Below are 24,832 nucleotides of genomic sequence, written 5' to 3' on the forward strand. Positions count from 1 at the left end.
AATATGCTTGCTGTAATATCTGGTGTTTATTGTTTGATCCTGTATTGCAATCATGAATCCTTCCGTCTCACTGTATATATTGCCTTTTCTTAGCCATGTGTTGGATGCGTGTTGATCTATGTGTGGCTGTGTTAGATGATACGGGTGCTTGCCATGTAGTGTTTTCTTTTTCCAATTTACTTTCTTTGTATCTGTTGATGTTATGTGATCTAAAGGGTTGTAGAAGTGGTTATGAAATTGCAATGGTGTAGCTGATGTATTTATATGAGTGATTGCTTTGTGTATTTTGCTAGTTTCTGCTCGTTCTAGAAAGAATTTTCTTAAATTCTCTACCTGTCCATAATGTAGATTTTTTATATCTATAAATCCCCTTCCACCTTCCTTTCTGCTTAATGTGAATCTTTCTGTTGCTGAATGTATGTGATGTATTCTATATTTGTGGCATTGTGACCGTGTAAGTGTATTGAGTGCTTCTAGGTCTGTATCACTCCATTTCACTACTCCAAATGAGTAGGTCAATACTGGTATAGCATAAGTATTTATAGCTTTTGTCTTGTTTCTTGCTGTCAATTCTGTTTTCAGTATTTTTGTTAGTCTTTGTCTTTCTTTTAGTTCTTCTTTAATATTTGTATTATCTATTCCTATTTTTTGTCTGTATCCTAGATATTTATAGGTATCTGTTTTTTCCATCGCTTCTATGTAGTCGCTGTGGTTATCCAATATGTAATCTTCTTGTTTAGTGTGTTTTCCCTTGACTAAGCTATTTTTCTTACATTTGTCTGTTCCAAAAGCCATATTTATATCATTGCTGAATACTTCTGTTATCTTCAGTAATTGGTTGATTTGTTGCTGCCAGTAGTTTTAGATCATCCATGTATAGCAAATGTGTGATTTTGTGTGGGTATGTTCCAGTAATATTGTATCCATAATTTGTATTATTTAGCATGTTGGATAGTGGGTTCAGAGCAAGACAGAACCAGAAAGGGCTTAATGAGTCTCCTTGGTATATTCCAAGCTTAATCTGTATTGGCTGTGATGTGATGTTATCTGAATTTGTTTGGATATTAAGTGTGGTTTTCCAGTTTTTCATTACTATGTTTAGAAACTGTATCAATTTAGGATCTACTTTGTATATTTCCAATATCTGTAGTAACCATGAGTGGGGTACACTATCAAAAGCTTTTTGGTAATCAATGTATGCGTAGTGTAGCGACCTTTGTTTAGTTTTAGCTTGATATGTCACTTCTGTATCTATTATCAGTTGCTCTTTACCTCCTCGTGCTCCTTTGCAGCAGCCTTTTTGTTCTTCATTTATAATTTTGTTCTGTGTTGTATGTGTCATTAATTTCTGTGTAATGACTGAAGTTAATATTTTGTAGATTGTTGGTAGGCATGTTATGGGGCAATATTTAGCTGGGTTTGCTGTGTCTGCTTGATCTTTAGGTTTCAGATAGGTTATTCCATGTGCAAGTGTATCAGGGAATGTGTATGGGTCTGAAATGTAACTGTTAAATAATTTAGTGAGATGTGAATGTGTTGAGGTGAACTTCTTTAGCCAGTAATTTGCTATTTTATCATTTCCAGGGGCTTTCCAATTGTGTGTAGAATTAATTGCTTGGGTGACTTCATGTTGCAAAATTATCACTTCAGGCATTTGTGGTATCATCTTGTACGAGTCTGTTTCTGCTTGTATCCACTGTGCATGCCTGTTATGTTGTACCGGGTTTGACCATATGTTGCTCCAGAAGTGTTCCATGTCTGCTATGTTTGGTGGATTGTCTGTTTTAATGTGTGTGTTGTCTATTGTTTGGTAAAATCTCTTTTGGTTTGTGCTGAATGTTCGGTTTTGTTTCCTTCTATTTTCACTTTTTTTTGTATCTTCTAAGTCGTTTGGCCAATGCTTGTAATTTCTGCTTCTTTTCATCTAATTGCTCTATTGCTTCTTGTTGTGAGATGTTATTATTATTATTATTATTATCATTATCATTATTATTGTTGGAAATACTAATAAAATATGAACATAATTTAAAGGTAATAGTCAATTGAAAACGAGACCCATGGTAAAAAGTATACAAACTGTTAATTATTTCAGAAATAATCGCCATACTACATTTATCCCACTGTGAGACAAGACGGTCAATGCCTTCATGGAAAAATATTTGCGGTCGCCCACAGAATCATGATTGTAATCATGCGTGCACTTCCTCGTCCGAAGCAAATCAACGACCACGAATATATGACTTCAAGGCTGCAAAAATATGGGAATCGCATGGGTAGAGATCAGGAATGTCTGGAGGATGTGTAAGGGCTTCTGCAGCGTAGCTGAAGCGACAGGCACGCCAGCTCCGGGAAACTCATAATGACCTTTTTATTTGACTGCAACGGTCCGCTTTTCATTGACTTTCGAGAACAAGGTGCCATAATTAACGCCAGCGAAACGTGGACACATAGCAGAAATTGAAGCTCCATCAAGTCCAAACGCCCATGGATGTTGACGGATAGCATCATTCCGTTCCAGGATAATGCCCGCCCACATGTCGTCAACGCTGTTTCGACTACGCTGCAAAATTTTTTATTGGTAATATTACACAGCCTCTACGAGGTGCGACAATAAAGTAATGAAACTGATGTGAAAATAAAGTTTCTTACCGTTTTAGTCAAGTTTAGTGTTGTCTCCTTCAAAGTAGTTCCCTTCTGATTGCACACACTTTTTCCAGCGCTTCTGCCACTGATGGTAACATTTCTGGAACTCATCTTCTGTAATATCCTCCAAGATCCTCGCCACAGCTTTTTGGACATCTTATTTGAAAATGATGTCCTTTGACCGAGGTTTTGACTCTTGGAAATAGGAACACGTCGCATGGACCGATATCTGGTGAATATGGTGGCTGTGGTAGTACTGAAATTTGTTTTGAGGTTAAAAGTTGCTGTACTGACAGAGCAGTATGGGATGGCGCATTATCGTGATGCAGAATCCAATTATCACTGTTTGACATGGGTTCTATTTCTGATATTAAAGTATGTGCTTCTAGACCATTTTACCGTGGGAAATTCAAATATGTAAACAAAATATCGTTGTCAGGGATACTTTTTATGTAATATGTATATATATCTATATTCACAATTCATGGCAAACACAGAGACGTTATAGAGAAATACGGGTATGTTGCCGCATCTAGTAGTGATAGAACGTGATAATTTCTTGTGCAGCAGCAGGTGGGAAGAATCAGACATCATTAGGTTATCCCGCGCCACACCTATGTCATTAAGACCACCTGAAACATCTCATTAACTCGAACGGCGACAGCCGGTCGCTGCCTCGGCAGTAAAGCTTCACGCCTCCTAGGGGCAGGTGCATCGAGTTTACAACAGTGGTGTTAGCCGCAATTTGTGTCAGTCTTAAGGAGTGGGTGTTTTGGCTGACAAGTAACTGTCTGTCATATTTCCGAGCACGGTTGAATATTTTAGTTCCTGTGTGTAAACTGATTGAGCCTGGTGCTGAAGGTAAAACGACTGCCTGTTTTTACACATCAATGTGCCTCTAGTTCCCTACTATTAATTTAATACAGATGTATTACCAAAGTGGTATTTCTAAATTTGCAGAAATGCCACGTCGTCGTGGATGTCGATATAAGCCGGACAACTTCTGCTACATCTGTGGGAAGTTCACTTTTGCCAGAAATAGGAAGAAAATTTCTTCACCCATAAAGAAAGCATACAAACAATACTTTGGAGCAGAGGTAGGAGACAAAGATAAAGAATGGGACTACATTTCTGTTGTGCTACATGTTACTGCAAACTAATTCAGTGGTGGAAAGGTAAAGAGAATGTGGCGTTGTTTGCTGTTCACATGGTGTGGAGGGAGCTCATGTTACTGATTGTTATTTATGTCTAACAAAAATTCAGGGTTTTACAAACAAAAAGTCGAAGAAGCACATTATTTACCCACATCTGCCTTCAGCGAGAATGACAGTGCAGCATTCCGACAACCTTCCACTACCTTCAAGAACTCGAGGTCAAATTCCGAGTGACAGTGAAATAAGTAGTACTGAAGAAATCACAGATGATTATTCTTTATATCACTGCACAAGCGAGTCATCGCCACATTTGTTAACACACGCAGATTTAAATGATTCAGTATGTGATCTAGGACTAAGTACACAAAAGGCGCAGCTGCTTCGTTCAAGATTACAAGAGTATAATCTACTGCACCAAAGTACTAAAATCAGTGTGTTCAGGCACAGAGAACATGCCTTTACTTCTTATTTTTCAACTGACGAAGCACTGACATTTTGCAATGACGTTGCTGGCCTGATGAAAGTGCTGAACTTCACTTATATTTCACAGGAGTGGAGACTTTTCATAGATGCATCGAAAACAAGTCTGAAGGGTGTTTTGCTCCATAACGGAAATAAAATACCCTCTGTTCCAGTAGCTTACGCTAGTTTGACGAAAGAGAATTACGAATTCGTACAAAGGATGCTAAATTCATTAAAATACAATGAACACAAATGGAAAATATGTGCAGATTTAAAGGTAATTGCTATGGTACTGAGAATGCAACAAGGCTACACAAAGTATGCCTGTTTTCTTTGCGAGTGGGTAGTCGAGACTGAAATTCTCACTACGTGAAAAAGAAATGGCCTAGGCGAAGATGGAAAGTTGGCGAAAAGAATGTACAATGTGAAAGTCTGGTAGCTCCTGAATATATACTACTTCCACCGCTTCACATCAAACTTGACCTGATGAAACAATTCGTGAAGGCCATTTATCCAACAGGCTGTGGGTTTGCATATCTAGCTACCAAATTCCCCCATCTTTCAGCTGCAAAAATAAAGGAAGGTGTATTTATGGTCCCACAAATCAGGGAGCTGCAGAAAGATGCAAATTTTGAAGCATGTTTAACTGATAAAGAAAAAACCGCATGGGACTGTTTCAAGTTGGTGTCGGAAAACTTCCTCGGAAGAAGAAGAGCTACTAACTACAAAGCAATGGTGAAGGATATGATCAAAGCATATCAGGATTTGGGGTGCAGTATGTCTTTGAAGGTACATATGGTGGACTCTCATCTGGACTACTTCACAGAGAGTTGTAGTGACTTATTGTATTGCTGGAATATCATTCGAGAGAAGAAAGATTCACAATACAAGAGAAAAAAGTGATGTGCATTACAAGGCAGTGGCTCATTGTTTGTCAATTTTCTGTAATTTCTCATGTCAAATAAATGCTTCGAAGTGTATACACAAAGGTTACTGTGTTATATGTTAGATCCCTCCCTCCATTAATGTGATGAACTTATAACATCATAAAGATGTGCATTTGTTTGTCGTATTTCACCTCACGTTTGCTGCACTATATGAGAAACTGAAAAGAGAAATAAAATTGCGATTACTCACAAACTATCCCTGACAGAAAAAAACCAAAAACAGTTTTCAATTCAGCACTCAAAATAGAACTAGGATCACAATTATTTTGATCAGAAATAGAAAAAAAAAGGTTTTTTTTTGTAGAACAGTGTTATCAGCAATTTTGGCACAGACACGAAGAACTCTTTTACGAAGTTTTTCTAAATTTCCTTTGTAGTAATATTGGTTAACTGTTTGGCAAGGAGTCATCTACTCTTTATGAACAATTCACCTGGAATCAAAAAGCACACAAGCGTGCATTTCACTTTTGACTTTGACATGCGAGCTTTTTTTGTCTGGCCGGCCGGAGTGGCCGTGCGGATCTAGGCGCTACAGCTTGGAACCGCGAGACCGCTACGGTCGCAGGTTCGAATCCTGCCTCGGGCATGGATGTGTGTGATGTCCTTAGGTTAGTTAGGTTTAATTAGTTCTAAGTTCTAGGCGAACAACGTCTCATCTCAAGAATCGACTATGGCTGAGCAGAGCTCAGCTAACAGGATGCTCAAACACAAGTCCCCGAGTAAAAGAAGGAGGGATGCTGTGAGGGCTAATAGATTTAAGGAATTTCTAAGGTCGCTTTCGGGCACCTTAAAAATCACGACAGTCGAGAAAGAAATTCAAACAGATCCCTTTATGGTGGACAGATGCATTCAAACTGATTCTCCGGACAGGAACACAGCTCCCCCTTCCTAAACCGGGGAGAAAGGCCGAACAAAAACCTTCAACGGCAGAAGCATCCTGTAGTGGTGGCGGCCTCCCTGGCCCCTACTCACGAAACTGAACAAACTAAACAATCACTCCAAGAAAGCACAGTTACCAGCACCAGCGCAAACCCAACTGTGGCAGATACCCCAGTAATCAGGCTACCGCCTGTAGATCTGATTAGGGTGTATCCCAATATTGAATTCACAATGCAACTGGCGAGATTGGAGCAGCCGGCTATCCTGACCACTGCCTTACGACATGTGGTCCGGGTAGGACACGAGGACGGAAGAAAGGTCACCTTCTCGGTAATGTAGGCTGTGGATAGAATACAATTAAAGTCAGTGAACATTCCCACCGACTTCGGGGCCCTGCGAGACTTACTTAAGAATGTGTTTGACAGACGTGGGGAGAAATTTGACTTAAATGACATCTACACTCAATCAGTCCTAGCTCATGGTCGAATCGCATTTGATTGGAGCAAGACTTGGCCTGACGATAGAATGCACACTTACTTCCCATAATGACAAAATTAACTGTTGGACAATTAAACACGCATAACAGCAGACTTGTGATGCTGGAGCTCCGAAGAGAGGTGGAGGAGAAGAGGCTTGACGTACTCTGCTTGCAGGAGCCGTACTCTCAAGCTGGGAAACTTTCATTTGCAGCCGCTACATGGCAAATAGCTAGTAGTGGGGAAGCCCCCAAAGCGGCAATTGTCATCACAAACCAGTCTCTACAAGTAACAATACTTGCACAATTTTCCACCAGTCACTGCAACGTCGTGGAGGTACAGGCTCCCATGGGAATTATAATCTTTATAAATATGTATTTTCAATACGGAGATAACATTGAACAACATCTGGACCACCTAACCAGAGTAGCCACGGCGTTGCGGGGACGCAAACTGGTTATAACAGCTGATATAAATGCAAAATCCCCCCTGTGGTACAGTGGCACAAGAGATGAAAATGGCGAAAAAGTGGAGGATATGATTATGGCTTTACAACTTGTGGTTGCAAATAGACCTGGCAACCCTCCCACTTACGCAGCGGGAGGGGGGCGCGGCACCAATATAGATGTAACGTTAGTTACACCAAATTCTGTCAACATCATTCAGAATTGGGAAGTCAGAGAGAACGCGACAACAAGCGACCATAATCTTATAATGTTCAGCCTAGGAAATGGAGGCTGTCATTGGGCCGCAGGGTGGGAGTTGCAACTGAACTTCAAGAGAGCTGACTGGGAGAGACTAGCGAGAGAGTGCGACATTCCTCCATTGCCAGAAGGTGACGCACAACAGGACCTGGACATAGACAAGCGGGCCGAAGAACTGGTGGGCGCAGTAACCAGAGCGGTCAAGGCAGCTGTTCCAACCAGGAGGAGGGCCATGGCGGCCTCCCCGTCACCATGGTCAGCTGAACTTGAGGAAATGCGTCAGTCTGTCAGAAGGCTGAGGAGGCACTACCAGCGCAGTGTCGTCTGGTGGGAAAAGCAAAGATGGTTACTGCTATACCGGGAGACAAAAGACAAATTTCAAAAAGAACTGAAAGAAGTCAGAATACGTAGTTGGGAAAGATTTGTGCTGGACCAGCTGGCCTTGGATCCATGGGGAATACCCTACAAACTTGTAAGGGAAAAGATCCGGTCCCCAATGATGCTATCAACGGTCAGGCGCGGGGATGGGATGACGGAGTCCTGGCAGGAGACTGCCGAGGTCCTTCTCCGGTCCCTGCTCCCTGACGACGATGAGGCCAGCGACTCGGAAGGCCAGTCCCAGCTACGAAATCAAGATCTGGATAGAGTAGCTAACAACAGGGCAGTCTACCCCTTCTCTGAAGAGGAGGTGGCTGGTCACATTAAAGCACTAAAAACAGGAAAAGCCCCCGGCCCAGACGGCATTGTGGCGGAGGTGGTGCAGTTCCTGGCACCTCAACTGGTGGCACCACTAACCCAGTTATACAATGAATGCCTAAGACAGGAAAAATTCCCGAAAATCTGGAAAGAGGCAAACGTTGTAATAATCAAAAAAGGACCCAACAAGGACCCAGCGGATGTCAAGTCCTATAGGCCGATTTGCCTATTGAACACCCTTGGGAAATTATTTGAAAAACTGCTAGCTGACAGACTGACTGCACACCGAGTGCTGTGTGGGATGAGTGGCAGGCAGTTCGGCTTCAGGCCGGGGCGATCGGCAACTGATGCGATCGCTCTGGCGGCTGAGGTCTGCGACTCTACCCCATACAAGTACGTTGTTGGCATCAGTGGCGCCTTTGACAACCTGTGGTGGCCTTCGCTCTTCTCCTGCTTGCGGGAGAAGGAGTGTCCAGGGTCGCTATATGGTTGCCTGAGGAGCTATTGTGAAGGGCGGGAGGTCTGGCTATCATCCCCTAGCGGTAGAGTAGGAAAATCCATAAGTAAGGGATGTCCCCAGGGCTCCGTCTTAGGTCCCCTGTTCTGGGACATCCATATGCAACCGCTTTTAGACAGTTTGGAACAGAGTGAAGAAGTGCTAGAGGTGATAGCCTACGCGGATGACCTCCTTTTGCTGGTCGGCGGCCGAAGCCGCGAGGACATCGAGCCAAAAATAGACAGAGCAATGACCAAATTACAACTGTGGTGCACAAATACCAAGATGACGATCTCACCGACAAAATCGACGTTCTTATTACTGAAGGGACAGCTGGTGAGGAACCCTACAGTCAGAATCGGAGGCTCACCAGTAATAATACAAGAGACTCGCTCCCTGGGCGTCATCATCGATGAAAGGTGGAACTTTGGAAGGCACATTGAGTCCGTAACCCAAAAAGCATTACAATTATTAAACAACCTTACCTCAATAGGCCATAAACGATTTCATCTTCCACCACACCTAATCAAGTTGTACCATAATAGCATATTAACGTCAGTAGTGGGTTACGGATCGGGAGTCTGGGCACATAGTCTCACAAGGGTGGTGCCTGCCATGGCAGTGAGAAGAGTACAAAGAAACATGCTTTTAAGATCCATAGGGGCGTACAGAACTTCTCCAGGAAGTGCACTCTTAATAATAATGGGGCTCTGTCCTTTAGATATCAAAATTCGAGAACAAGCAGCTTGGTACTGGGTCAAGAAGGGGAACAACGCGAAAATAGAGAACATCCTGGGAACACTGGCAAGGGACAAGGGAGAAATACGTAGAAGGGGCGAGGACTTATGGCAGCAGTCTTGGGAAATAGGAGAAACTGGCAGAAGAACCTTCGGGTTCTTGCCAAATGTAAAAGAAAGGCTAGGGATGAAGTACTTCGAGCCAACCCGGGGTCTAATACATTTTCTCACTGGTCATGGGCCCTACCCGACATACTTGTGTCGGTTTGAGAAAAAGGCTACAACCGAGTGTGACTGTGGTGCTTTGGAGGGCACTCCCGACCATGTGGTTTACGAGTGCCCCCTTTTCGATGATGTAGCAATGACACTAAGACAACAGCTTCCACATAATAACACATATGACTTATTAAGACACGAAGGAACTTTCGACACTCTAAACAAACTGGCAAACGAGGTGTCACGAAAAGTATTGACGGCATACTTGAGTGACTTTCACGATTAACGACATATACCAAATGTGTCCCATTACGGGATACATGAGGGTCTTTCATGATTAACGACATTTACCGAATGTGACCAATTACCCTCATCCTATACCGCCCGTGCGTGGACAGGTCGACTTTTCAGTTGCAATCCGCCACGTGCAGGACTAGGGGGATCAGGGTACACCAATGAAGACTAAAGCACCGGAATTGATGTAGGTTAGTACAGTAGTTGTAGCTTTAGATATAGATATTAAGTTAGGAACCTGCAGCGACAAACAATCTTGGCCAGCCCAGTGTGAGGGGCACGCTCATCGGGATTAGCTCGATGAGCAGGGCCTAAAGCAGTAGGTTTATATCTATGCTGACACTCCTGTAACGCTGCAGGCAGTTAGGAATTAACAAGTAGGAAGATACTAACAATTAGCAAGTAGAATATAGCTGTAGTCTGCCTATTATCTTGTAGTATCCTGTCTGTAGCTTACAATAATTAACATAGCACCATTTAATAATAAATAGAAATAGCTGCTGAACATCTAATATTGTAGATTAGTCATGACCCACTAATCACTAAGGTGGTGGGTTCCTTTGTATAAATATTGATGTTGAATAAAGTTCTAGGCGACTGATGACCTCAGACGTTGAGTCGCATAGTGCTCAGAGCCATTTGAACCTTTCTTTTTTTTTTTTTTTTTTGTCTGGGTGATCCTTTTGAGCGCCATTGCTAACTTTGGCGTGTTGTCTCTGAATCGTACTGAATAAACCAACTTTCATTACCAGTGATAACGAGGCTCAACAATTCTGGATTGATTTCCGTTCGCTCTAACAGATTGGCTGCCACATTTTTCCGTGTTTCTCGCTATTGTGGTGTGAGATTTTTGGTGACCATTTCTGCAGAAATCTTTCTCATACCAACATCTTCAGTTACTATTAGACGAACCGTTTCTCGATTGATGTTCAGTTCTTCTGCAATCATTTTCACGGATAATCTTCGATCAAATCGTATGAGTTCACGCACCCTGGCCAAGTTGCCATCCGTCCGTGAGGTTGATGGTCGTCCACTTCGGTCTTAATCTTCAACATTCGTTCTGCCTTCACTAAACATTTATGTCAACGAAAAACGTGAGCTCTTGACATAACCTCGTCTCCAAAAGCCTTCTGAAGCTTACTGTAAGTTGTTGTTGCATTTTCACCCAATTTAACGAAAAAAGAAATGGCATACCGTTGCGCAATATTATGCGGCTCCATTTCCGTGACGAGAGACACAAACCCGTGCTAACTTATTACAGCACAACTCACGACTGAACAGTTGCATCGATGTCCCGCTTGGACTAGAAGCAGCTTATTGACCAAGGTCAAAGATATTGTGCTTACGCTAGTCTGCAGGGTTTCCACATCTTACAAAGAATATCAGTCTCATTACTTTATTGTCGCACCTCGTATACAGTCCTGATCTCTCTACATGCGATTTCCATGTTTTTCAAGCCTGAAAGAAAGACTATATATGACGGTACTATCTGTTCCCGAAAGAACAGTTACCGTGAATGACCATGCAGCTTTGCTAGAAATGAAATGATAATTAAATGGACACCCTAGCTGCAAACAGGCGTTGATGTACTTCATTGGGGACATGTTGAAAATGTGTGCCCCGACCGGGACTCGAACCCGGGATCTCCTGCTTACATGGCAGACGCTCTATCCATCTGAGCCACATCAACGCCTGTTTGCAGCTAGGGTGTCCATTTAATTATCATTTCATTTCTAGCAAAGCTGCGTGGTCATCCACGGTAACTGTTCTTTCGGGAACAGATACTACCGTCATATATAGTTAAAATATGGCTTCCCGGCCATTGACCTTCTTGCGCGAACGCACACGCTATGCCCGAACTCGTACGGGACTTGGTAGATTAATCGGCCACAAGTAATGAGTATGATGGGCAAACATCTATTAGGCGCACTACGAATGTAGTGGTGTGGACATGTTGGGATTGTGGATCTCACGGGGAGCGTGCAAGGGATAAGTCCCTGCAGACGCACTATCCTCTGTGCCTACGGTGGCTCAGATGGATAGAGCGTCTGCCATGTAAGCAGGAGATCCCGGGTTCGAGTCCCGGTCGGAGCACACATTTTCAACATGTCCCCAATGAAGTACATCAACGCCTGTTTGCAGCTAGGGTGTCCATTTAATTATCATTTCATGAAAGAAAGACATTTGTGCGGTCGATTTACTTTGGACGAAGAGGCGGATGCCTGGGTATAATCGCGGTTCCATAGGCAACAACAAACATTTTTCCACGAAGTCATTAACCGTCTTGTCACACATTTGCATAAATCTCATATTAACAATTACTGCAACTGATTCTGAAATAATAAACGAGCTTACTTACTTTTTCCCATCTGTCTCGTTTTCTCTTAACTGCCCCCCGTATACATTTACAGACGTATTATTTATATAATCTATCAGATCTTTTGCCCAAGGGTTTTCCAAGAAACGAATTACGAAGTCACTCTGGAACAAAATGATTGATTTGTTTTTAAAAATTACAGGAGCGCTTTTGCAGTGGTAGTGTTTCCCCATCTGTGCACTGCTCACCGGATCTCTCAAGGTCATTCCGGATCCTCGTGAGTGCACTCAATGTCCTCTGAGCAGATCAGTTTCCCACGGTTTGCTGTTTCGACGTGTAGAAAGTTATGAAGGTACGGTGGAACGTTGTGACACTATTCTAGCGTCCAGGCTTCGTGGAGACTGCAGTTACGGTCCACCAGGTTGCTAGCTGTTCTGGGTGAGGAATGTCTGGAGCAGGGCCTTGGAATGTGGCTCTGGACAGTTAGCCAGAACACTGCAATGGACTTTATTGGACCAATAACACTCTGTATTGTTTGATTTAGTTGCGTATCTATCTGCTTCATGTAGCTGCTGTTTATCCAGACAGGACCACAATATTCTGCCACTGATTGGACAAGGCTAAACTGCAGAACCCCATGTTGTACCACATAATTTGTGCAGAATATTATTTTTTGACCTCAATTAACTGCGGTCTTTTGTGAGACTATTCAGATAAAAGTGTTATGTTTTAACTCCAAGGTATTGCGGACATTACTTTATGGGTCAGCCGATTACCCTTGAAACATGTGTCCATTTCACAGTTCGCTGAGATATTACTCAGATGAAAGCCAGTTTCGTTAGGGTTGGGTTGAAGTCACCACTTACGAAAATATTGTTGTATTATACTTAGGCGTTTTGTTAGTACACCTCAGCGACCTCGATTTGTACATGCTTCGTTGCTATCACCCACTCATCAGCACAACCTAACTTCCTTGAGTGTGCGGCTACCGTATCTGCAACATACAAGCTAATACCAGCATGGCTAGCACTTAGCCTTGAGATATGCCACTGGTAGATTGAAGGTGGAGGTGGGGAGAAAGGAAAGGGATTACTGATATCAGCTGCTTCGAGACACTACGCGGAATCAGCGGTGACGAGAGAAAACGTATACCAGACCAGGATTCGAACCTGGAATCTTCTGCTTACTACGCAGTTCATAAACCACTGCAACATCCGGGACACAGCTATCGCAACTGCGCGAACCGTCTTGGCACTCCTCAAGGCCACCGAGCGCCTCCTATCCTCAATCCCTCTCCATTTCCTTCATGCTTGCTGCTCTGAGATTCCCGCAGGAGGTCGGACGTAGTTTTGTATCTGCACTGAAGAAGGTGGATCCATTGCCCATCTAGGCGAATCAATTATATGAATGCGTGTTGTCTGTTCTTTTGTGTGCGAAATTAGGGAATTAAGGATCCTATTTCCCATAAGACAATAATCTTAAGCGCAGCACAACGAGCTAGGAGATATTTACGAAGAGAAAATTTTTTTTCGCAACTGATTACATTTGTGCTTTGGTTTTTGCAGAAACCACGCAGGGTCTAGGAGTTTCGAAAGACATCGCCGGTTTTCCGAGAGCTACAGTCTTGAGCTACACACAGGCACCGCCACCTTATGATAAAGCGAAGCCTGCACTACGTGCCGCAAATGAAAATTTAGTTTAGCGTAATGAAGTTTAACACGGTTCAGTTGTGAAGGACGTAATCTCATTCAAACTTTTTATTATAATGTACAGATCATGACGCTTCCCTGATATAATGTGTCCGGTTTGAACCACACTTCGCGTTCACCTTCAGGCTATACAGCGGTCATCTCAGCGATTTATCAGTTATTTAATCACAACATTGAGCGTGGTGATTTGATGAACTGACGAGATACTGCGGTATCGACTATATGGCCGCCCGTAGACGATAGATGCTTGGAAAGAGAGACTGAAACTAGTCTCCGAATGTGAAGAAAGTTCACAGTTTTTTTCTTGTTTTTGAGACATCATTTTTCCGGCTGGTATGATACAGCCTGATACGAATTCCTTTGCTGTGCCATCCTTACTTGCAACCTACGTCCTCAATTATTTGCGGGATGTATTCCGGTCTCTGTCTTCCTCTACAAAAAAATGATCAAATGTGTGTGAAATCTTATGGGACTTAACTGCAAAGGTCATCAGTCCCTAAGCTTACACACTACTGAACCTAAATTATCCTAAGGACAAACACACACACCTATGCCCGAGGGAGGACTCGAACCTCCGCCGGGACCAGCCGCACAGTCCATAACTGCAGCGCCTTAGACCGCTCGGCTAATCCCGCGCGGCTCTTCCTCTACAGTTTTTACCCTCTACAGCTTCTAATACTATGAAAATTAGTTTTTGTATTGTTTTGGGCGATTTTCTTCTTTAGGTTATTTAGTGTGTTGCGGTCACTAGATTGAGTTGTAATAGTGTTACACTCGAGCCATTTTTGTATTTCACGCCTTGCTATGTGTTTGGTTGCAATGTCATTATTTATGCCGTATTCTACATCAACGTTTAATACATCTAACTGCTTAGTGGATGGTTTATGATAAGGAGCATATCTGAAACCTTTTACCAACACTTCGGTTTCCTTTGTGAAAAGGACTGTTTCTGATAAATTTACTACAACTAAAGATCGTATGTAAGTGTGTTGTATCTTAGTCCAGAATGTTTGGTTCGTAAGAACACAAGCTCCTTGTAAACAATAGCCAGAAGTTATCTGAAGATGGCCTAATAAGCCGAAAACTACTTCATACAAATAAAAATCAGTAGAACAAAAAACTGCCTAAGTGTTATTCAACCCTGAATATTCCCTGATGTCTTAACACATGTCCTATCATTCTGTCCCTTCTTCTTGTCTATGTTTTCCATATACTTTTATCCCCGCCGATTCTGCAGATAGTCTCCTCATTCCGTGCCCTATCAGTCCACCATACTTTAAATACACTCCTGGAAATGGAAAAAAGAACACATTGACACCGGTGTGTCAGACCCACCATACTTGCTCCGGACACTGCGAGAAGGGCTGTACAAGCAACGATCACACGCACGGCACAGCGGACACACCAGGAACCGCGGTGTTGGCCGTCGAATGGCGCTAGCTGCGCAGCATTTGTGCACCGCCGCCGTCAGTGTCAGCCAGTTTGCCGTGGCATACGGAGCTCCATCGCAGTCTTTAACACTGGTAGCATGCCGCGACAGCGTGGACGTGAACCGTATGTGCAGTTGACGGACTTTGAGCGAGGGCGTATAGTGGGCATGCGGGAGGCCGGGTGGACGTACCGCCGAATTGCTCAACACGTGGGGCGTGAGGTCTCCACAGCACATCGATGTTGTCGCCAGTGGTCGGCGGAAGGTGCACGTGCCCGTCGACCTGGGACCGGACCGCAGCGACGCACGGATGCACGCCAAGACCGTAGGATCCTACGCAGTGCCGTAGGGGACCGCACCGCCACTTCCCAGCAAATTAGGGACACTGTTGCTCCTGGGGTATCGGCGAGGACCATTCGCAACCGTCTCCATGAAGCTGGGCTACGGTCCCGCACACCGTTAGGCCGTCTTCCGCTCACGCCCCAACATCGTGCAGCCCGCCTCCAGTGGTGTCGCGACAGGCGTGAATGGAGGGACGAATGGAGACGTGTCGTCTTCAGCGATGAGAGTCGCTTCTGCTTTGGTGCCAATAATGGTCGTATGCGTGTTTGGCGCCGTGCAGGTGAGCGCCACAATCAGGACTGCATACGACCGAGGCACACAGGGCCAACACCCGGCATCATGGTGTGGGGAGCGATCTCCTACACTGGCCGTACACCACTGGTGATCGTCGAGGGGACACTGAATAGTGCACGGTACATCCAAACCGTCATCGAACCCATCGTTCTACCATTCCTAGACCGGCAAGGGAACTTGCTGTTCCAACAGGACAATGCACGTCCGCATGTATCCCGTGCCACCCAACGTGCTCTAGAAGGTGTAAGTCAACTACCCTGGCCAGCAAGATCTCCGGATCTGTCCCCCATTGAGCATGTTTGGACTGGATGAAGCGTCGTCTCACGCGGTCTGCACGTCCAGCACGAACGCTGGTCCAACTGAGGCGCCAGGTGGAAATGGCATGGCAAGCCGTTCCACAGGACTACATCCAGCATCTCTACGATCGTCTCCATGGGAGAATAGCAGCCTGCATTGCTGCGAAAGGTGGATATACACTGTACTAGTGCCGACATTGTGCATGCTCTGTTGCCTGTGCCTATGTGCCTGTGGTTCTGTCAGTGTGATCATATGATGTATCTGACCGCAGGAATGTGTCAATAAAGTTTCCCCTTCCTGGGACAATGAATTCACGGTGTTCTTATTTCAATTTCCAGGAGTGTAATTTTAAGTAGCACCATATCTTAAATGATTCGATTCTTTTCTGTTCCGGTTTTCCCAGAGGCAATGCTGTACTTCACACGTACATTCTCAATAATTTCTCTCTCAAATTAAGGCCTAAGTTTGATATTCTCCTGGCCAGGAATGACCTTTTTGCCAGTGCTAGTCTGCTTTTTACGCATCCTTGCCTCCGTCTATCCTGGATAACACGGACTAACTGAGGCAACAAATCATCTTTTTTCACTGCATTTTTACTCTCTATGAACGTTATGTTTAGCTTCGTAAGTATGAATCATTCCCTCGAAGGAGTGGCGACCTAATAAAACCAATACTCGCTTATCACGTACCGATACCGCTGACGAGTTCTGATATGATACAGCCCAATTTTGCAGGTATCTCTCTTCAGAGGTGGTTCACGTATCTAGAGGACTAGATCTACTGCGTAATGACTTCTCACATTTTGTCTGAAGTGGTTAGAGAAAAGAAAAAGGAGTCATAATGAAAACACGAATGACTATCGGAGGAAAAGATATCAGCAAATACCAGGGAATGTCACGTTGTCCTTGATACTGATACTAATAAAGAAAATGCAGTCACGTGTTTTTTCAGTGAATTTTGTTTGGTCATTGTCACGCATAGCGCAGGTCGTCCTGCGTGGTGACAGCTGTCGAAGTGGTCAAACAAATCCGTGACATTGAACTGCAATGGAAAAATTTGCGATATAGCAATATTATAAGCATGCCATGTGAATAACTGTTTAAGACCTTGCACAAAAATGTGGGTATGATGAAATCTTTGGCATTACGATTGCAACTTGACTCACAGTTGAACAACACCGATCCCTGAGACACAGTAACATTCGGACAAGGTCGCGTGCAACCTGAAAGAAACATTTTGAAGGGTTCAGTCGCAGCTAAACCTTAATCGAGGAAGCCAAGCCAAGCCAATTAAGCGGATTTTGACCAAAAAATAGCCGATTAGAAATCTGGTGGAGGAAAAAAACCTCCATACATTACTTTTAATGAAGTGGCGTGGTCACCTGAAGTTCATTGTCACCAGAAAGTGCGACCATGTCCTGTGTTGAATCCCATGCTTCTTCGGAGTGCCTCATGTAGGAAGGATATGTGATACTGTAAGTGATAATTCGTCCAGAAAATAAAGATGTAGGAGTTGTTGAGCCTTAGTGTAGCTATTTGACATGAAGATTTACCGTCATCATGTTCCATCTCATCACCTTCTTCTGTTTCGTCAAACCTACACTCACTGAGGTGACGAAAGTCATGAGATCGCCCTAATACCGTGTCGGACCTCCTTTTGATTGCCGTAGTGCAGCAGGTTGACGTGGCATGTCCATAATTGCGAAACTATTCCCAGGTGTATGATTTTGTGCACGAACTGACCTCTCGGTTATGTCGCATAAATGTTCGCGGGATTCACATAGAGCTATGTGGGTGGCCAAACCATTACCTCGAACTGTCCAGAATGTTCTTCAAACCAATCGCGAACAGTTGTGGCCCGGTGATATAGCGCACTGTCACCCATAAAAATTCGATCTTGTTTGCAAACATGACGTCCATAAATGGTTGCAAATTGTCTGCAAGTACCCGAATAGCTAGAGAACCAAGTCCGTTCCATGCACAGCCCACACCATTATGAGACCATCACCAGCTTGCACTGTGCTTTATTGTCGACTTGGGTTTATGGCTTTGTGGGGTCTGCGCCATACACGAGCCCTACAATTAACTCTTACTAACTGAAATGGGGACTCATCTGACCTGGCTAAGTTTCTGCAGTCGACTAGGGTCCAACCGATATGATCACGTGCTCAGGAGAGGCGCTGAGGTCTATGTCGTGCTGTTAGCTTAGCAAAGGCAGTTGCGTTGGCCGGCCGTTGTGGCCGAGAGGTTCTAGGCGCTTCAGTCCGGAACCGCTCTGCTGCTACGGTCGCAGGTTCAAATCCTGCCTCGGGCATGACTGTGTGTGATGTCCTTACGTTAGTTAGGTTTAAGTAGTTCTAAGTCTAGGGGACTGATGACCTCAGATGTTAAGTTCCATAGTGCTTAGAGCCATTTCAACCATTGCGCAGTTGCGTTAGTCGTCTGCTGCCACAGCCCAGTAAGGCCAAATTTCACCGCTTTGTCCTAAGGGATAGGTTCGTCGTATGTGCCACATTGATTTCTGCTGTTATTTTGCACAGTGTTGCTTGTCTCTTAGCACTGACACCTCGAAGCGAACGCCATTGCTCATGGTCTTTAAGGTGAAGGCCGTCAGCCACTGCGTTGTCCGCGGTGAGAGGTAATGCCTGAAACTTGGTATTCTTGGCACTCTCTTGAAACTGTGGGTCTTGGAATATGGAATTCCTAAACGATTTCCGAAAGGGACTGTCCTATGTGAATGACGCCGGACGTTCCATGAGGCTATTTGCAATGCTGTTCTCTGCAGGATGGTTGCTGTTCCATGAAGACTGCAGCAAAATGCAGAAAGAGCTACGAATCAATGATTGGTGCAGCTACTGGAAGTTGACCGTGAACGTAAACTGATGTAACATGTTCCGCCAAAAAAGGCAAAGAACTCCATTACCGTCCAATTACACTATAGAGGGAAACGTTGCTGGAAACAGCGACAGCTGTAAAATGCCTAGGAGTGACCGTCCTGAACGATCTAAGGGCTATAACCACATAAAAGTAACTCTGTATAAAACACATGCCAGGCTGAAATCCAATGGAATAATCTAAAGGAAATATACACTGAAGGGCCAAAGCAACTGGTACTTCTTCAAATGGTTCAAATGGCTCTGAGCACTATGGGACTTAACGTCTATGGCCATTAGTCCCCTAGAACTTAGAACTACTTAATCCTAACTAACCCAAGGACATCACACAACACCCAGTCATCACGAGGCAGAGAAAATCCCTGACCCCGCCGGGAATCGAACCCGGGAACCCGGGCGTGGGAAGCGAGAACGCTACCGCACGACCACGAGCTGCGGACTGGTGCTTCTTCCAAATATCGTGTAGGGCCCCCGCGAGCACGCAGAAGTGCCGCAACACGACGTGGCGTGGACTCGACTAACGTCTGAAGTAGTGGTGGAGGGAACTGACACCATGAATCTTGCAGAGCTGTCCATAAATCCGCAAAAATACGAGGGGGTGGAGATCTCTTCTGAACAGGACTTTGCAAGGCATCCCGGATATGCTCAATAATGTTCATGTCTCGGGAGTTTGGTGGCCAGCGGAAGTGTTTAAACTCAAAAGAGTGTTCCTGGAGCCACTCTTTAGCAATTTTGGAGGTGTGGCGTGTCCCATTGTCCTGATGGAATTGCGCAAGTCCGTCGGAATGAACAATGGACATGAATAGATGCAGGTGATCAGACGGGATACTTACGTACGTGTGTCGTGTCAGAGTCGTATCTAGAGGTATCCGGGGTCCCGTATCACTCCAACTGCACACGCCCCACACCATTACAGAGCCTCTCTCAGCTTTAACAATCCCCTCCTTACATACAGGGTCCACGGATTCATTAGGTTGTCTCCCTAGCCGCACACATCCATCCGCTCGATAGAATTTGAAACGAGACTTGTCCAACCATGCAACATGTTTCCAGTCATCCACAGTCCAATGTCGATGTTGACGGGCCCAGGTGAGGCGTTAATCTTAGCGTCGTGCAGTGTCAAGAGAACACGAGTGGGCTTCTGGCTCCGAAAACCCATATCGATGATGTTTCATTGAATGGTTCACACGCTGACATTTGTTGATGGCCCAGCATTGAAATCTGCAGCAATTTGCGAAAGGGTTGCACTTCTGTCACGTTGAACGATTCTCTTCAGTCGTCGTTGATCCCGTTCTTGCAAGATCTTCTTCAGGCCGCAGCGATGTCGGAGATTTGAACAATTGTTGTCTTATAGAGGCGTTGCCGAGCGCAGCCTCATATTCTGACTGCTTACATATCTCTGTATTTGAATAGGCATCCCTGTCAGTGGCGGAGTTACTTATATAGGCCCACTAGGCACGGGCCTAGGGGCGGCACCTTAAGGGAGGAGGCATTTTTTGCTCTGCACTCATTTTATCCATTTACGCTTTAAAAATTTTTAATCTTGTTAAACGACTTTCTAGTTTAAATAAGCCTTAAGAACGAAATTTGACAATACAAGCTTGGAAATTTAATTACTTGGTGACTAAATGGAAATATAACATTGGGTTTCTGTCTGGTATCATCTTCATGATTGTTCAAAATGTTTAGAAGTGAGCTGTCAGGACGGCAGTCTACAAAACAATCTTTGAAGCGTTATTATTCCAAGATTGTTGTCGACTTCTACTTAACCCTACCCTATTTTCTCCGTGAAAATACCGGGACCCCTGAGAAGCTGTTATAAACTAATCAGCAGTGTCTTAAATACTGTATCATGTGTGGACCTCAGTATGTAAAACCCAACTCTAGTTAAATTTTTTGTACAAATACAGGGAAGTTTCAAGTCAACCCTCCATTACTGTAATTAATCGAAAGCTCTGTGGTCTTCAGTATCTGAGCTTCGATTTCATGACATCTGTTTAACAAAACATATTGACACTGGGAATATTTTACTTTTTTATACACACGTTTATACGAAAATAACATAAGCAGAATATCTAATAATGTGTGAAATGCACTTCACACCAGTTTATTTATTTATTTAGTTACTTTTTGGCGAAAGAAGAAGAAGAAACCAACTTTCGTTTGTCTCATTTACTGTGCTGCAGCCTGCACGATAGCAAAGTTCCCACTCTGTGCAATCAAATAGTACGTGGCATTGCAAATTTTATATTAAACTTCTTAAGTAAGCTTTTTTTTTCTTCGAGGAAAGTTTACTTTTATTTTATGTTGGAACAAAAGGTGCATTTGCGTGTTGACATAACAGCAGTGTTCGCACAAATGACAACACACCACATAAACTGCCAACAAGACTACTTAAACTTTGTAGTCTGTCTTCTCTGCCCACAGAAACCGCGAAAATGTTATGAACAAGTGGGATAAGAGGCACCCAGCACATCTCACTGCAAGAAACTGCAAAAATTATTTGCTTTTTAAATTAGAAAGACAATGTCAAGAATATTCAGAACGTATTTGCGTCCCAGCAAAAATTCCGGCGACGCGGGAAACAGAAGCCAAAAAATGGACTGTGCCGTTTTCTTTACGAGACGAATTCCAGCCGGCAGGTGTGCTTCTACTGTTCACTGACAACAGAGAAACAGGCGACAACGAAATTAAATTATTGTGCACTGTCGTTCTTTCATAGCACAGTTACGTCGAGTACTCTGAGTTGGTCAGTTCATCGCTCCGTGTTTAAAGGAAAAATCTTAGTGCTCGTGTGCCGCGTTTATAGTAAAACGCTTTGTGCTCATGTGCAGTGTAGTACGACTGGAATTGGATACAGTCTTCCTTCCGTTCCTTTTACAAATTTTTTTCTTTTGTTTTGACTGTTGGTTGGCAATTTTGTAAGTGCCTTAACATGAATAATAGTGAAAAAAGCAAACGTGCAAAATTAAGTGGGGCGGTATTTCGGAAATTATCGAAGGAAAGGCGAGAACGAGAAGCCAATTTTCTGAAAACGCTTGATAAAGTAGATAAATTTTTCGCAAAAAAATATTGCTGGTTCGACTTCGAGTTCAAGTGGTACGGATGATATTTCTGGCACTGCAGCTGTTGTAAAAGAAGTAAATACAGACGAAACAAAAGTTAAAAATGAAGAAAAGCAAATGGTTCCTGAGTTCGAGTTTCCCGGGAAACTAAGTCTCGAGTCAGACATTACAAAGAGAAATAACCTCGTTAGTGATGATGCTGCAGAATGGTGTGTCAATGAATCAACAATCGACATTCTCTTACAAAGTGGCATTAATCAAAATCGTAACGGCGATTTTTCTAATTCTAGAAAATCAGTAGGCGATACAACCAGATATTTGAAAAAAATTGTATTTTGCCGTAAATTTTTAAATGGTGAATCAACTTTGCGTGATTTTCTAGTATACTCCTGTAGCACTGATGATGTTTTTCGTGCACCAGGTAAATTGTTTGGAGGGAAGGCAGCGATTGCTACTAATGGCATTGCAGATTGGAAAAATATTTCTAATATTTTATCTCACGAGAATTCACTTGAACACAAAAATTCTGAGTTATCACTCGTAACATGAAAAAAGTAACTTGGAACAATAGATAACCATTTCGAGTCATGTGTTGAGACAGAAAAACTGTACTGGCACATTGTGTTGAAAGGGTGTTTACAGTAGTGAAGAAGCTAACAAGTCGTGGACTTCCCCTACGTGGTCACGTTGAAAGATTCCATTCATTACGTAATGGTCAGTTTATGATATCACTTGAACTTACAGCCGAGTTTGATCCTTTTCTCGCAGAGCACATTGAACGATATGGAAATCGAGGGCAGGGACATAAAAGTTATCTTCCTTCAACAATCAGTGATGAAATAATGGAGCTTCTTTGTGGACCAATAAAAAGAATTATCATAAGTGAAACAAAACAAGCCAAATATTTCTCTATGATAGTAGATTCTACTCCAGCCATTCCACGTATTGATAAATTATTTTTCATATTAAGAATTGTGAACGAGAATGGCGAACCTGTTGAACTTTTCCTTCTGTTTTTAGCAAACCCGGGATACAAGTCCGAAAACTTAGCTGAGGCTGTACTAAAAGTCCTGTCTACATTTTCCATTGATATTACTGACTGCAGAGGCCAGTCATATGACAACGCAAGTAATATGTCAGGAACCTACATTGGTTTTCAGGCACGCATTAAAGAACGAAATCCGAAAGAGCATTGTGTGCCTTGTGCAGCACATCCTTTGAATTTAGTAGGCACTAGTGCTGCAAGCTGTTGTCTGGAATCATGTTCATTATCAATGTAGTGCAAAACTGACATCCGTCTGAACTATGAAGATATGATCAACGAGTTTTCTGCCGTCGAAGCTAGACACAAACTTTGCTGACTGGTGAATTTTTTTATTTCTTCATTTTAGTTTTAAAAATGAAATATTACAATGTGATTTATATTATAACTTAGAGTACATTCATTGGATTTACAAACTACGTATTACCTGTTTATTTTACAATTTGCCGATGGCAGAACGCGGAACTAAACCTCGTTTGCGTACAGACGAGACCGAAGGCGCCCCACAATACTAAACAATACCCGAATGACCCAGGCCGCTCGGCGCTGTACAGTCAAGTCATACTGATACTGTAGTATATTACAACGGGTCGTATTGTTTGCGTCAGCTGAAATGTTCAGTTATTGCGGAAATATACGTTATCGGAGAGTACGCTCGGATGAAAAAAGTGTTAATAAATAACGTAGTTCAATTCTGTCGAGAAATACGTAAAAGCTTTGCTAATGCCGTTAGAAGGAGCTACGGTGAGAGCAGTAGCTGCAGTACAAAACTGTTCAGCCCTTACATGGACTAAAGGTACTGCGTACACTTATTATGCAGCGTCTAGCTACACAGGCCCTAATGGTTTACACGTTAACTACTAGATTATGCAATAAATTTGATTTTTCCACACTAGTCTGTAAAATTATGTAGTAGCAAATTCAGTTCTGCGTTTGTTCGTCTGTATTTGGTTATTAGTTCGTGCACCGAAATATCTATTTCTTTTCATTTCTTACGCTTTCCTATAGATTCACGTATTAATACCTAACGTGTTTCTTTATCTGCTACACATTTAAGTTATTAGATCGTAAAACGCATCTCTATAAAAGTGCGTACTAATTTCTAATGTAAGATACGTTTGCTTCAATTTTTAGATCGTACCACACCTTTTTTATTTTCATTTTCAACGGTTTCGTGTAAAATAATATATTAAAAGTGAATGTACAACAAAAAGCCGTTGTCTCCTACACGCTCTGCTGAATTTTTGGGCCATAAAAGAAAAGTTATTTTTCTTGTGTTCGGTTCTGCTGTCTTTCGACAGAAGAATGTGTAACCCTATGCAGTTTTAAGTTTGTTTTATCCGCTGCCGTACACCAAGTTCAGTTCAGGAGACGCATTACATTTTGATTGAGCGCGACTAGACCGCTGACGCGTCGTTCAGAACAACGAATAGCAGAGTACGGAAACAGCTCACAGCGCTCCCACTCAAAACAGAAAGGCAATTGTGAATTTGTCGGAATATAGTTATTATTTAAAACATTTTGTTTTTTTTTGGGGGGGGGGGGGGCGGATGTAATATGGTGTGCCTAGGGGCGCAAAATTTTTAAATCCGTTACTGATCCCTATACCTGTTTCTTTGGCGCTTCAGTGCAATTCGTCCATCAATGAAGAAATTCTGAAAACAGACAAACAATTATCGTTCATTTTCCCTACTGACTTCCTTTTCCTAAGATTCGAAAGGGTGATGAACTCAAGAGTAG

The 24,832-nt window shown here is 43.2% G+C and overlaps 1 protein-coding gene and 2 non-coding genes across 8 annotated transcripts in view; 1 reads left to right on the forward strand and 2 right to left on the reverse strand.

The window, feature by feature from the left end:
* LOC126092418 (sorbin and SH3 domain-containing protein 1) overlaps positions 1–24,832 on the reverse strand; it is a 1,056,812-nt gene that overhangs the window by 1,010,282 nt on the left and 21,698 nt on the right. The window lies entirely within an intron of this gene.
* Trnat-ugu (transfer RNA threonine (anticodon UGU)) lies at positions 11,321–11,396 on the reverse strand. The gene has a single exon. It is a non-coding gene; the product is annotated as a tRNA-Thr (tRNA).
* On the forward strand, positions 11,724–11,798 carry Trnat-ugu (transfer RNA threonine (anticodon UGU)). Its single transcript has one exon. It is a non-coding gene; the product is annotated as a tRNA-Thr (tRNA).

This window comes from Schistocerca cancellata, chromosome 1 (genome assembly GCF_023864275.1).
Source record: "Schistocerca cancellata isolate TAMUIC-IGC-003103 chromosome 1, iqSchCanc2.1, whole genome shotgun sequence".
Taxonomy (NCBI): domain Eukaryota; kingdom Metazoa; phylum Arthropoda; class Insecta; order Orthoptera; family Acrididae; genus Schistocerca; species Schistocerca cancellata.